The sequence below is a fragment of the Gossypium hirsutum genome, chromosome A06, assembly GCF_007990345.1.
Source record: "Gossypium hirsutum isolate 1008001.06 chromosome A06, Gossypium_hirsutum_v2.1, whole genome shotgun sequence".
Lineage (NCBI taxonomy): Eukaryota > Viridiplantae > Streptophyta > Magnoliopsida > Malvales > Malvaceae > Gossypium > Gossypium hirsutum.
The window spans coordinates 72,664,357-72,677,392 of NC_053429.1; the positions used below are offsets into that span (position 1 = coordinate 72,664,357).

The 13,036-nt window shown below is 36.3% G+C and overlaps 1 non-coding gene across 1 annotated transcript; it reads right to left on the reverse strand.

Annotated features, from left to right (window-relative positions):
• Positions 1-4,522: 4,522 nt before the first annotated feature.
• Positions 4,523-4,629, reverse strand: LOC121230932 (small nucleolar RNA R71). Its single transcript, XR_005929004.1, has one exon. It is a non-coding gene; the product is annotated as a small nucleolar RNA R71 (small nucleolar RNA).
• Between the last annotated feature and the right edge of the window lie 8,407 nt (positions 4,630-13,036).

The following is a 13,036-nucleotide window of genomic DNA, read 5'->3' on the forward strand; positions in this document are numbered from 1 at the left end:
CCCTCCCCTCTTCCACCATGCGCTGTTGTGAGCCACCATGTCCACCACCACAACCACCACTGATTTGCTTTTATTCTATCCTTTCCTCCTCTCTTTCAATTAAAAATGACCGAACCCTTCCCCTACTTGTATTTTGTACCACCATCAGACAACCACACTCCCCGAAGCCAGATCATTGCTGCTAATGGACCACCTTCACCACCAATTATCGAACCATTGATTTTGATCCACTTTTGATCATCTTGTAAGGAAAAAAGTAACCAATAAACAATCTTTCGGGAAATCAATAGTGAAACATCACGAAAGTGATGAATCCAAGCGTTCGAATTGAGGATTTGCATTCAAGACTAGACCTAAACGAAAGTTCTACAATGGAACAAATGGTTTAGATCTATATTAAGGTGTGGGATCTAACTCTTATTTTAATTGAAGTTTTATTACTATTTAATTAAAATGTTATTTACTTAATTAATGTGTGGTTACCTTATGTACTCTTGTAGAGTTGAAAAAAAATCAATATAAAAGGAAGTCTAGCAAGTGATCTAAACTATTAAGTGTTGTGAAAAATTCGTGACTTGTGATATGTGATGCGTGAAATGTTGATCTCAACACAATGTTATGTGATTTATGACTAGATTAATATGCGATGATCTAAAATGTGATATTTGTATATGTATGAGAATATCCATGTTTTAACATAGATTATGTATGTTAAAGCATGCTAAAGTGAAACTATGTGAGATGTGAAAATGTGAGCGTGATACATGCATATTGGAAAATCAAGATACATGAGTTATGAGCATTAAAATGCAAAAAAGTGTGATAAGTGATAAATATGTGTTAAAATGGTCATATCACATGCATAGGGTGGGTTTGTGAAAGGAGGAAACCATGTGGTAGTTTAACTGTAACTATGTGGCCTCTCTCATTAATTATGTGGTAACTTGTCCACGATGTGATATGTGATCGTTCATCGGTATCTATATGGTGGCTTGTCCACAAATTGGTGTGTTATTAGATGGACGAGCTCTAGGGAACTCGATATTGGAGTGTAGCAGAGATGGGTAGGAAATCCTATAATTGTGCATTGTTCATAAGCATGCCATGTTTTGATTCAAGAAATGCGATAATATGTGAATCCTGGGAAAGATGCCTTGTGATATTTTGATGTGATATTTTGATGTGTTAAAATAAGTGTTTGTGTTGATCTCACACTGAGTCCTTTAAAGCTCACCCACGATTTTTGTGTGTCTCAAGTAATCTTCATACTTAAGGCTCAGATTTGGATCTTTGGAGAGGCTCTCATAGGATATGTTTTCGTGGTTATGGATTTTGGAAATGATTTGGTGTTTATTTGTTGCTGCAAATATGTGTTTTATGTGATTTCTAAACGATCAAAGAAATGTTTTAGTGATTATTAGCCGCAGCAAATATGTGTTTTAAAAACCAAGTTACACTTCAAATAATTTTTAAATATAAAGGAACACATAACTCTATTATAAAAAGTACAAGATGTTTTACAAAATCAAATGTTTTCAAAATGTAAGTGAATTTTCTTTTAAAAATCATTTCGGCCATCTTCAAGGCCCATGTAATCACTCAGATTGTGCCATAGCATCTAGGCCCAGTTTTAGGGGTTACATTTAGTGATATAACAGTCTGGTTCAAAACTCAGACTTTGGGTAAAATTTTTTTCGAAAAACTTCATGCATCATAAAGAGGTATTTTGGGAAAAAAACATGCGACATGTTATAAAATTCGAGACCTCCCAAAGCCGATCCGAGGTAAGTGTTGTTAGTGTGAAACTATAGACTTTGAAGGTATAGAATTGTGAAAACTATAGATTGTGAGACTATAAGAAACTATAGAAAACTTTTGACTGAGACAAACTTTAAATCGTGAGAATGATAAATAGTCAAACTCTTACAAAAGTGATAAAACGAAAATTTTGATTGAAAAAATATTTAAGTGATAATAATAAAACTTATCTCTTTTGAGAACATAAAATTTTAAAATGAGTACTCGTAGTGTTAGATCTAGAGGAATGAGAGCACGCCGAGAATCGAGTCAAGGAACCCAAATCGGCTCATCCATGTCTCGGGTGTGAATGTAACATCCTAATTTTCAGTGGTGACGGAACAATGGTTTTCGGACTATAAATTTTTGTTGTGTTGACTCATACATATTATTTTTATAATATTTATGGAGTCATTAGAGTCGTATTAAAACTTGGTTTAGAAATATTAACGTTTAGATAGTTAATTAAAAAAAAAGGACTACATTGAAAAAGGTGAAAAGTTAGTAATTAGTCTAAGTAAATGACTAATTAGCCTATTAACTAGATGAGGAGGGACCAATATAGCAATTAGACCCTAATAGCTAAGGTTGGACGACTAAGTAAATGAAATTAATAAATTAAGGTGTTTTGAATGGCAAAATTGCAATTAAAATGAAATTAAAATAAAATTTAGTAAAACAGAATGCTTTCTTCTTCATTTCAATTCTCCATTGATAAACCGTAATTTATACATATTTTCATCCCATGCTTAGCACAATTATGGATGATTTCTCCTTAGATTTGGTGAATTCGATGCTCCTAATTCTTTAATTTCATGTTTTATACTTAGATGAGCATTGGAGAGTAAAAAGAGCGAGAAACAAGCCAAAAACAGAGAAAATGGACCCACAAGGGAAATCAACACGGCCTTCACTTCCTCACACGGGTGTGTCACACGGTTGTGTCCATTTGGCAGGATCGAAGCACGACTTACACGGGCGTGTTCCTATCGAGCCCAAGTATAGTCCTATTCGGAAAAGGCCAATCTTGAGGGCTCTTAGGCATTCTAAAGCCTATTTAAACACCTGATGAGGTACTTAGAAGAGACACACGGAGTAGGAGGCAAGGAATTACTCAAGGTAAGTCGATTGATCCATCTCAGAAGTTGGATTCATCGTCAAGACTGAAGATCTCCCTTTGATTTCTGTTCAGGGGTTTTGGGTTTTCTTTATGTTTTGTTATCTTTATTCTTTTGAGATGTTTTCTTTCATAAGTATGAACTAAACCCCCTAAATACCTAAGGGGAATGAAACCTAAGACAGATCTTGTTATTATTATCTGAATTGTATGATAAATATTTGACTTGTTCTTAATTATGTGTTCTTAATTCTTGTTTTAATATTCTAGGATATTGATTCAAGTTAATGCTCCTATTCAGAGGAGGAAAAGACCCTGTCTATGAGTAAATTTATCATAATTAAGCGGAGTTGATTGCACGTCTAGAGATAGGGTGATAAGATTTTTCCAGATTAGGGTGAAACCTAATAAGGGGATCCATAGATCGATTTAATGCAACACTAGGGCGTTAATCAGATTGAGATTTCAATTAATCAACCTAGGGTTAGATGCTATTTGTCTCGAGAGAGATAATAATATAACTTAGGGATTTCTACGAATCAAGTCAAATGAATAAATCGTCTGATTCAGAGTCAAATAACAAGTGAAGTCTAGGTGGATTTTTCCTTGCGTATTGTCTTAATCAATCGAGTTTTCCCAAAAACTTTTTCCCAATTTTCTCTCTATGCACCCTTAGTTTAGTCAAGTAGTTTAGATAAACAAATCCCTTAATTTTTAGGCTAGATAAAAAAAAAGTAATTACTAGTACTCTTGGTTCCTTTCGGTTCAACAATCCGGTCTTGCTAAAGTTATACTACTGTTCGATAGGTACACTTGCCTTCATCGTGATAATAGTTAGTTTCAAGAACGATTAATTATAAATCTTTAAAACCTGTCGCGAATATCACGTATCAAGTTTTTGGCGCTATTTTAGGGGGACTAAGATATTGGGAACACTCGATTTTTATTACTTTAGCCATTTTACTTTATTTTCAATTTAAATTTTTATTTTCTTTTCTAATTTTTTTATTTGTTCCTAGCAGGTTTTTATAGTGTATGACTAGAAGAAACCCATCGGGACCATTACTATTTGATAGTGAGATCGATTGCATAGTTTGCAGAAACCATAAAGAAATAAGGCGAAGCTTAAGATACACAGAGGAAGAGCAAGAGGATGATACTTCAACCACAACCGAGGAGATGGCTGAAAACCAAGAAAATCCGCTACATCCTGCGATTGCTGCTAATCAGAATCCTGCTCCGCGTACTATGTATTATTATGCTAAACCTTGTTTAACAGGAACTGAATCGAGCATAGTTAGGCCAGCTGTTGCTGCAAATAATTTTGAACTAAAACCTCACACCATTCAAATGATCCAACAGTTTGTTCAGTTTGATGGTTTGCAGGACGAGGATCCTAACGCTTACTTGGCGAATTTCTTATAGTTTTACGACACTTTTAAAATCAATGACATTTCTGATGATGCCATTTGCCTTTGGTTGTTTCCCTTTTCGTTGCGGAATAACGCTAAACAGTGGTTGAACTCATTACCACGAGGGTCAATCACTACTTGGGAACAAATGACCGAAAAGTTATTATTAAAATATTTCTTGCCGACTAAAATGGCTAAATTATGTAATGATATATCTTCTTTTGTGTAGATGGATTTAGAAACACTCTACGATGCATGGGAAAGATACAAGGATCTTTTGAGAAGATGCCCTCACCATGGGTTACTACTCTGGCTACAGGTTCAAACGTTTCACAATGGCCTGAATCCTTTGACTCGACAGATGATTGATACAGCCGCTGGTGGAACTATCAATAATAAGACACCTGGGGATGCTTATGAATTTATAGAAGAGATGCCACTGAATAATTATCAGTGGCAAGTCATAAGGACAAAACCAACAAAAACAGCCAGTGTTTTTAACGTCAATTTGGTCACCATGCTCTCTAATAAGGTAGAACTTTTGAATAGAAAAATTGACATTTTTCTTGGTTCTTCACAGGTTTACCCAGTAATGCAGTGCAAAGAAAATGCAGGTGGATCCAGCAATTCAGAATACCCACCCTATGGCCACAACCTAGCGAACGAGCAGTTAAATTACATGGGTAATAATCCCTGATCTCAAAATAATCCTTATAGTAATACTTACAATGAAGGATGAATGAACCACCCAAATTTCTCATGGGGAGGCCAAGGGAATCAGAGACCACTACCACCTTCAGGCTTCCAACAACAGCCTTACCAGCAAGAGAAAAGCCGAACCTTGAGGAGATGCTAACAAAATTCATCTCAATTCCAGAAACTCGTTTCCAGAATACCGAGACAACACTTAAAAATCAACAATCATCGATCCAAGGGCTTGAAACTTAGATAGGTCAGCTCGCTAAATTTATATCTGAACGACCACAAAGTAGCCTGCCGAGTAACATTGAATCTAACCTAAGGGAGAAACTCAATGTAATTACCATTCAAGATGAAGAAAGGTTAGTTGCACCTGAACCGAAACTGAGGCAAGAAACTATGGTAAGTAAAGGTAAAGGTGAGGTGCACCACAATGACCAGAAACTGCTAAGTAAAGAGTACAAACCTCGTGTACCATACCCCAAGGCAACAAGGAAAGACCGCACAGAAGATCAATTCGGTAAATTTCTTAAATTATTAAAGAAGTTACATATTAACTTATGATTTATTGAAGCTCTTTCACAGATGCCAAACGCAGTTAAATTCTTAAAGGACTTTTAACAAATAAGTGGAAGTTGGATGAGGCGTCGCATGTGGAGCTAAATGCGGTTTTCTCAGCCATACTACAAAATAAGCTTGCCAGTAAATTAAAAGATCCAGGGCATTTTACGATTCCCTATTTAATTGGTAGCCTAGATGTTAATAATGCTCTGGCTGATTTAGGGGCTAGTATCAGTGTTATGCCTTACAAAATGTTTAATCAACTAGGTCTTGGGAAACCCAAACAAACTAGGATGTGTATTCAATTAGCTGATAAAACAATTAGATTTCTTAGGGGGATTATTGAAGATGTACTCGTTAAAATTGACAAATTTATATTCCCAGTTGATTTCGTTGCTCTAGATATAGAGGAGGATAGTAACGTTCCTTTAATTTTAGGGAGGCCCTTTTTAGTAACCGCTAAAACAATAATTGATTTTGGCACAGGTGAACTCACACTTCGTGTGGGAGATGAAACAATCACCCTTCAAGCTCGTAATACGAGTACCACATCAAAAGCTGAAGGTGGTTGTATAAATCATTCTACTAAAATTGACTATGTGGTGCAACCTACTTTGTAGGAAATAAGTTCGAAGAACCTACATGGGCCATGTTCAAGCAACAACAAAGGACCTATCTATGAAGAACTAAGGCTACAAATCGAGGAATTAGATGAATGGCGGACACATAAACCAAGGACACATGATAAACCAAAACCATGCCATGACGAGCTCAATGTCGCACCAAAACATCTTAAGGTTGGAGACAAAGTACTACTAGAAGCAGCAGACCCTCGCATTGCCACTTCTGAACCTAACGAAGCAATCCCTCTTACGGTACTGAGTATTTTCCCATATGGTACAGTCAAGGTAATTCATCCCAAATTTGGCACTCTTAATGTAAACAGTACTCGTCTTAAACCTTATGTTGATAAAATTGATAGCAAGGATGAGTGTAAACTCCTCGCACCACCATGACCATGTACCAGAAAGGTAAGTCGAGCATAGACTATAAATAAGCGCTTCTCGGGAGGCAACCCGAGCACTAACGATGTTAACCTCTTTAAAATTTTAGTTTTTAACATCTAATAACTAACTGAGTCATTGAAACACAAGTTTTCTAATCCACACGGCCGGGAACACAGGCGTGCCTTAGGCCGTGCTAACACCATGGGAGGAGACACGGCCGTGTTAAAACAGGCAAAATTTTTCCTTAGCACGGGATACGATAAGTGGCCACAGCCGTGCGACGTGGCTGTGGGCGAGTCTGTCAAACCAACACGGGCGTGCGACACGCCCGTTTCTAGGAACCGTGGTTGAAACTAAGAATTTAGACCGCCATCCCCGCTTCGATTTTATTTTTATTGGAGGAGCAATGTCCTCCTCGGGTCCTACCGCTGAGATCTGTCACCCTTTCCTCTAGTTCCCCTTGGGACCCTAGGAAGAACTATTTCAGATATTATGGGCCTTACCTCTAGGTGTGGGCCATTGCGTTGATTGGGCCGCACTTGAAAAAATTCAGATGGCTAACGCGGTCCGAGCCCTCTTGACAACTGAACCATGGGGGCTCTTCTTTGAGATCATCAAGCCGACATACCTCGAGCTCACAATGGAACTCTGCTCGACCTTCCATCTTCAAGTCGTCATGACAAACTTCGATGATCCTTGAACAGTCCAGTTCCGCCTTGGTGGTTTAGTGCGCCAGTTGATCGTACCGGAGTTTGGAATTGCACTTGGGCTATACACGGAGGAGTTCGTTGATGACAATGAACTCGACACCCTCTATCGCCACATCCATTACTCCCCTTCAAAGTGCTGGAACGACCTCGTCCCTGCCTCAGCCACCTACAATCCTAACTGCTCTAAGGCGTCGGCCCTCGCCCCATCCCTGTGATACCTACACGCCATTTTGGACAACACCCTGATAGGACGGTGAGAGAGCACAGGCGTCATCAACACTCACGATACCTATTTCTTGTGGAGCATGGTGAACGGGCACGTCTTCGACCTTGCCTACTTCATTGCCCTCGCCATCCGCCATCAGACCGACCGACATTAGGAGAGGAGTCATCTCTATCGAGCCCTATGTGACTCAATTGGCTCAACACTTCAGGCTCCTCAACACAGCGGAACAATTATCCTGCCTCACTCTCATCAACCAGATGTCCCCACAAGGCATGTCGAGCACGCTACATGTGAGGATTATCGAGAAACGATGTGGCACCTACCCTCCTCAGTATCGCCTCATTCAGCCCACCGAAGAGGAGGGCCTAGAGGACATTACTGATGATGTCCCTTCACGTCATGAGGACCCACCATCTCAGCCACCACCCATCCATCATCCAGTTCATGTGGCAGCTTCATACTCTGACATCTCTGAGTACCTTACTCGATTTGAGTAGCAGTGTTTTCAGCATTTTGATCACACTGATGCTACTCTTCATCAGATTTGTCAGCACCTTCACATCTCATCGCCACCACCACCTCGCGAACCATCCGGCGATGACGATGTTTAAAAACTTTTTATTTATTATTTTTATTTTCACTTTTATCTTTATTTATCTACTTTAAGTACTTTTATTTCATTTTTCTTTAATATTAGTTTAATTTTAGTTTTTACAATTTTTATTTTTGTCTATTTCATTACGAGTAATTATGCTTCCTTATATTTCCTAAAGAGTTCCTGATTTTATCACAATCATAAAGAGCTCCAAAGCTCATCATAAAATAGGAACTAAAAACTCCACTGGCAAAGGTTCTCCACGATTGCCATGTCCTGCTCGACCACAACCATAGCTACTACCAGATATAATATTCTTTTGGCGCAGGACTTATGGACTAATGAACCTCTACCACATCGGAGTATCCTCCTCCACTCTCATCATTTCCTTGGCCGATTATGCTCCATAACTCCAATTAAAGGAGTTAATTCATCATTCAGGAAGTTTCACCTCTCTCCCTATCTTATAATTATATATCTATATTTTTCAATATATCCATCTTTGTACATTGAGGGCAATGTACATCTTAATTGTGGGGGGTCTTTTATCTCATCATTAGAAATCCCTAAATTTTGTCTTATTCTCACATGAATCACTCATATCACTATTAAAATGAATTTTAATTAATTTATGGTTTTTATTGATATATCTTGAATTAAAACATAGGCATTTATGCATTGATTGTTTAAACCTTAAGACATTAGGGAATCAAGCATGATAAGTTGATTTTTGAAGAATTAAAAACTTTTAGGTTGCTTCCCTAAGTTTAGGTATTATCTTGAGCTGAAATTCACAAGTTTAAACATAAAAAAGCCATAATTTTTGTGAGATCTTGAGCCTTTAGAGCATATTTTATTTCTTTCATGCTCACTTTTATTATGAGTGCGTCAGTATTGATTTTTTATTCTAGAATTTGCTTGATTATGCATGTCAAGACCACACCATTTGATTTGATATGTCAAGATGATAAAGGCACTTAGGTTTAACCCACTCACTCCACAAAAGCCTACCTTCATAATTAACCCTTAGTGATCCCCTTTGAGCCTAACAAGCCATTAATTGATTTACCCTCAATATTAACCCATAACCATTATTATTGAAATCCCCTAATTTGATCCCTATTTTTGTCGAGATTTGATTTGAACTAATTGCTTAACTATGTTTTATTCTTTCTTGCAATAATTAAATACTATGTTATTTGACTTGTTCTTAAAAAAATCAATCCTTACATACATATTAGTAGTAATTCGTCGTTTTTGGAGCTGGAGTGTTAATTCCATATTATGAGAAAAAGCTCACTTGTATTCAACTGATAATTAGTTATTTTTCTAGTTAAGTGATTTTTTCAATTCAATCTCGATTCTAACATTTTCTTTCAGTTTATGACCACACCCCCTAACCAAAGCCACGTTACAACCCTCTAAAGACCTTTTTGATTGATGTATCATCTCAATATATTGTGGTGGAGATTTGATTTTCATGCAAGCCTATGGTAATAACTTTTCATATTTATTAATGAGTGCTTTATTTGATGTCCTTAAACACCTCAAGTGATTTGAGTGAATCTTTAGTGAGGATGTTAAACTCTGTGATATTTTGATCAAAGATGATAACTTAGATGAGGGGAGACACCTATGTTTTCGTGATAAAATGCTCAACTTGGAATGTTTGAAACTTTGATGTACTTTTTTTGAATGTTCAATGTATGAATACTTATGGATTATTTTGAGATATTATTATAGAGATTATAAATTGAGAAGAACTTATTTTGATTGTGAGTTGAGGATTTTGCTTGAGGACAAGCAAATGTTTAAGTGTGGGGGTATTTGATAAACCGTAGTTTATACATATTTTCATCCCATGCTTAGAACATTTTTGGATGATTTCTCCTTAGATTTGGTGAATTCGATGCTCCTAATTCTTTAATTTCATGTTTTATACTTATATGAACATTGGAGAGTAAAAAGAGCAAGAAACGAGCCAAAAACAGAGAAAATGGACCCATATGGGAAATCAATACGGCCTGGACTTCCTCACACGGGCGTGTCACACGGTCGTGTCCATTTCGTAGGATCGAAGCACGACTTACATGGGCGTGTCACACGGGTGTGTCCTTACCGAGCCCAAGAATAGTCCTATTCGGAAAAGGCTACTTTTGAAGGCTCTTAGGCATTCGAAAGCCTATTTAAGCACCCGATGAGGCACTTAGAAGAGACACACGGAGTAGGAGGCAAGGAATTACTCAAGGGAAGCTGATTGATCCATTTCAGAAGCCGGATTCATCGTTAAGACTGAAGATCTCCCTTCAATTTCCATTCAGGGGTTTTGGGTTTTCTCTATGTTTTGTTATCTTTATTCTTTTGAGATGTTTTCTTTCATAAGTATGAACTAAACCCTCTAAATACCTAAGGGGAATGAAACCTAAGACAGATCTTGTTATTATTATCTAAATTGTATGATAAATATTTGACTTGTTCTTAATTATGTGTTCTTAATTCTTGTTTTAATATTCTAGGATATTGATTCAAGTTAATGCTCTTATTCAGAGGAGGAAAAGACCCTGTCTAAGAGTAAGTTTGTCATAATTAAGCGGAGTTGATTGCACGTCTAGAGATAGGGTGATAAGATTTTGCCGGATTAGGGTGAAACCTAATAAGGGGATCCATAGATCGAGTTACTGCAACACTAGGGCGTTAATCAGAAAGAGATTTCAATTAATCAACCTAGGGTTAGAAGCTATTAGTCTCGAGAGAGATAATAATATAACTTAGGGATTTTTACGGATCAAGTCAAATGAATAAATCGTCTGATTCAGAGTCAAATAACAAGTGAAGTCTAGGTGGATTTTTCCTTGGGTATTGTCTTAATCAATTAAGTTTTCCCAAGAGCTTCTTCCCAATTTTCTCTCTGTGCACCCTTAGTTTAGTCAAGTAGTTTAGATAAATAAATCCTCTAATTTTTAGGCTAGATAATAAAAAGAAAGTAATTACTAGTACTCTTGGTTCCTTTGGGTTCGACAATTTGGTCTTGCTAAAGTTATACTACTGTTCGATAGGTACACTTGCCTTCATCGTGATAATAGTTAGTTTCAAGAACAATTAATTATAAATCTTTAAAACCTGTCGTGAATATCGCGTATCGTCCATTGTCGAAACACCATAGAAAGAACTTGAGAGAATCGGCTAAGCATCTAGGCCTTGCATGTAAGTCTATTCTTACCCGTTTTTTGTAATTTTTATATTTTTGAGAACATTGCAACTAGGTCCAGCTAGCTTGGACCTTCGTTTTCGATTCTATTAAAATTTTTTGAAGTTGCCATTGATGAATATTGAATTTTTTTGATGAATACTATGTATTTGGAGCCTTTATTATGCTATTTGATGAATTTGTAAAGAGATTTTTTGTTAAATTTTGATTTTAGAATTAAATTATGAAAATGTCAAAATATTAGGGTTTGAGAGTGAATTTGATGCTTATTACGGGCTATTTGTAGGCCTAGAATATTTGGATAAATTACTTAATTGAGAAAAATTATTTAATTTGATGAATTTCGAGTTAAGAGACTAAATTGTAATAATTGTAAAAGTTTTGGATGATTGTTTAAATTCAAAAAATAAAAGGGTATTAATTGTAAAATGGATTTGAAATGGACTACAGGCTAATAATTGAAAAATTTTACATTATAGATCAAGAATCCCTAGATGTTCGTGGAAAAGGCAAAATAGCGGAATAGTCCCTGAACTTTTACAATTTTTACGACTTAGTCTAGGTAAGTTCGTTATATGGTTACTATTAATCTTATTGAATATTCCATGCTATTTTATTATTGGTTGAATTATGGATTTTATTGAGTTATGCTTAACGAAATAGAAATATAGTGATTATTTGGGCTATTTGCCTAGCAGGCTGTATGCTGTGATTATTCGGGCTATATGCCTAGTAGGCTATGTACTGGTGACTATTAGGGCTGTGTGCCTAACAGGCTGTGTACCGGTGATTATTTAGCCTATCTGGCTAGCAAGCTATGTACCGGTGTATTGGAAAATTTGCATTAATTGGATAGTCTTCGGTTAATATTAAAGGGAACTTATATCGAACTTACTAAGCTTGTTGATGCTTATTAGTTTGATATATTCTTGTAAGACCTTTGGAATTGTTGCTTTGATTGGATCGGCTCAGAAGCTCGCACGCTATCATCAACATCTTGGTAGTCATTTTGGTTCTTACTAGTTGGTTTTAGTGGCATGTATTAGGAAAGGGTCTATGGTACTTGAATATTTTGTAAGGTTGTAAATATTGGAAGTAACTTGTTATACTTGTTGTAACATGTAGGTTTGTGCAAGTGTACACAGTCGTTATCAAGTAATAAGTAAGTATCGAGTTATCGTCTCCACAGAGATTGTATTTGTGTTAAATTACTTAATTGTAAAATTGTACTAACAACTTGGTAAATAAAAACAAAATATGGTTGAGAAGTGATGATTAAAATTAAACTAAATGCAATGATCCCTAATGCAAATTATCCTAAGAATGCAAACTATATGAATGAAATAGATTTTAGCAAAATTAAACACAATTTGCAACAATTATAACATAAATAAACTAGGACAATTACTTTAATTAAACTCAATTTATTATCAACATGCTTAATAACATTCGGAAAAACATTCCATGGCAACTCGATCTTTCATGAGTTTGGAAACCACATTAGTTTCTTTAGGAATCCTTTACTTAGTAAATACGCATTTTACTAATCCTTACTTACTAAGGGTTTCTTAGCATTCGTGTGAGGTAACAGGGACGTGTTAGGTTTGAAACAGTTTAATCACACAAATCTAAAAACTATGCAGATAACACAGCTTGGTTAGAGTTGTTATGCAACCTGCAATTTAATCAGGTTAGGATCTAAAT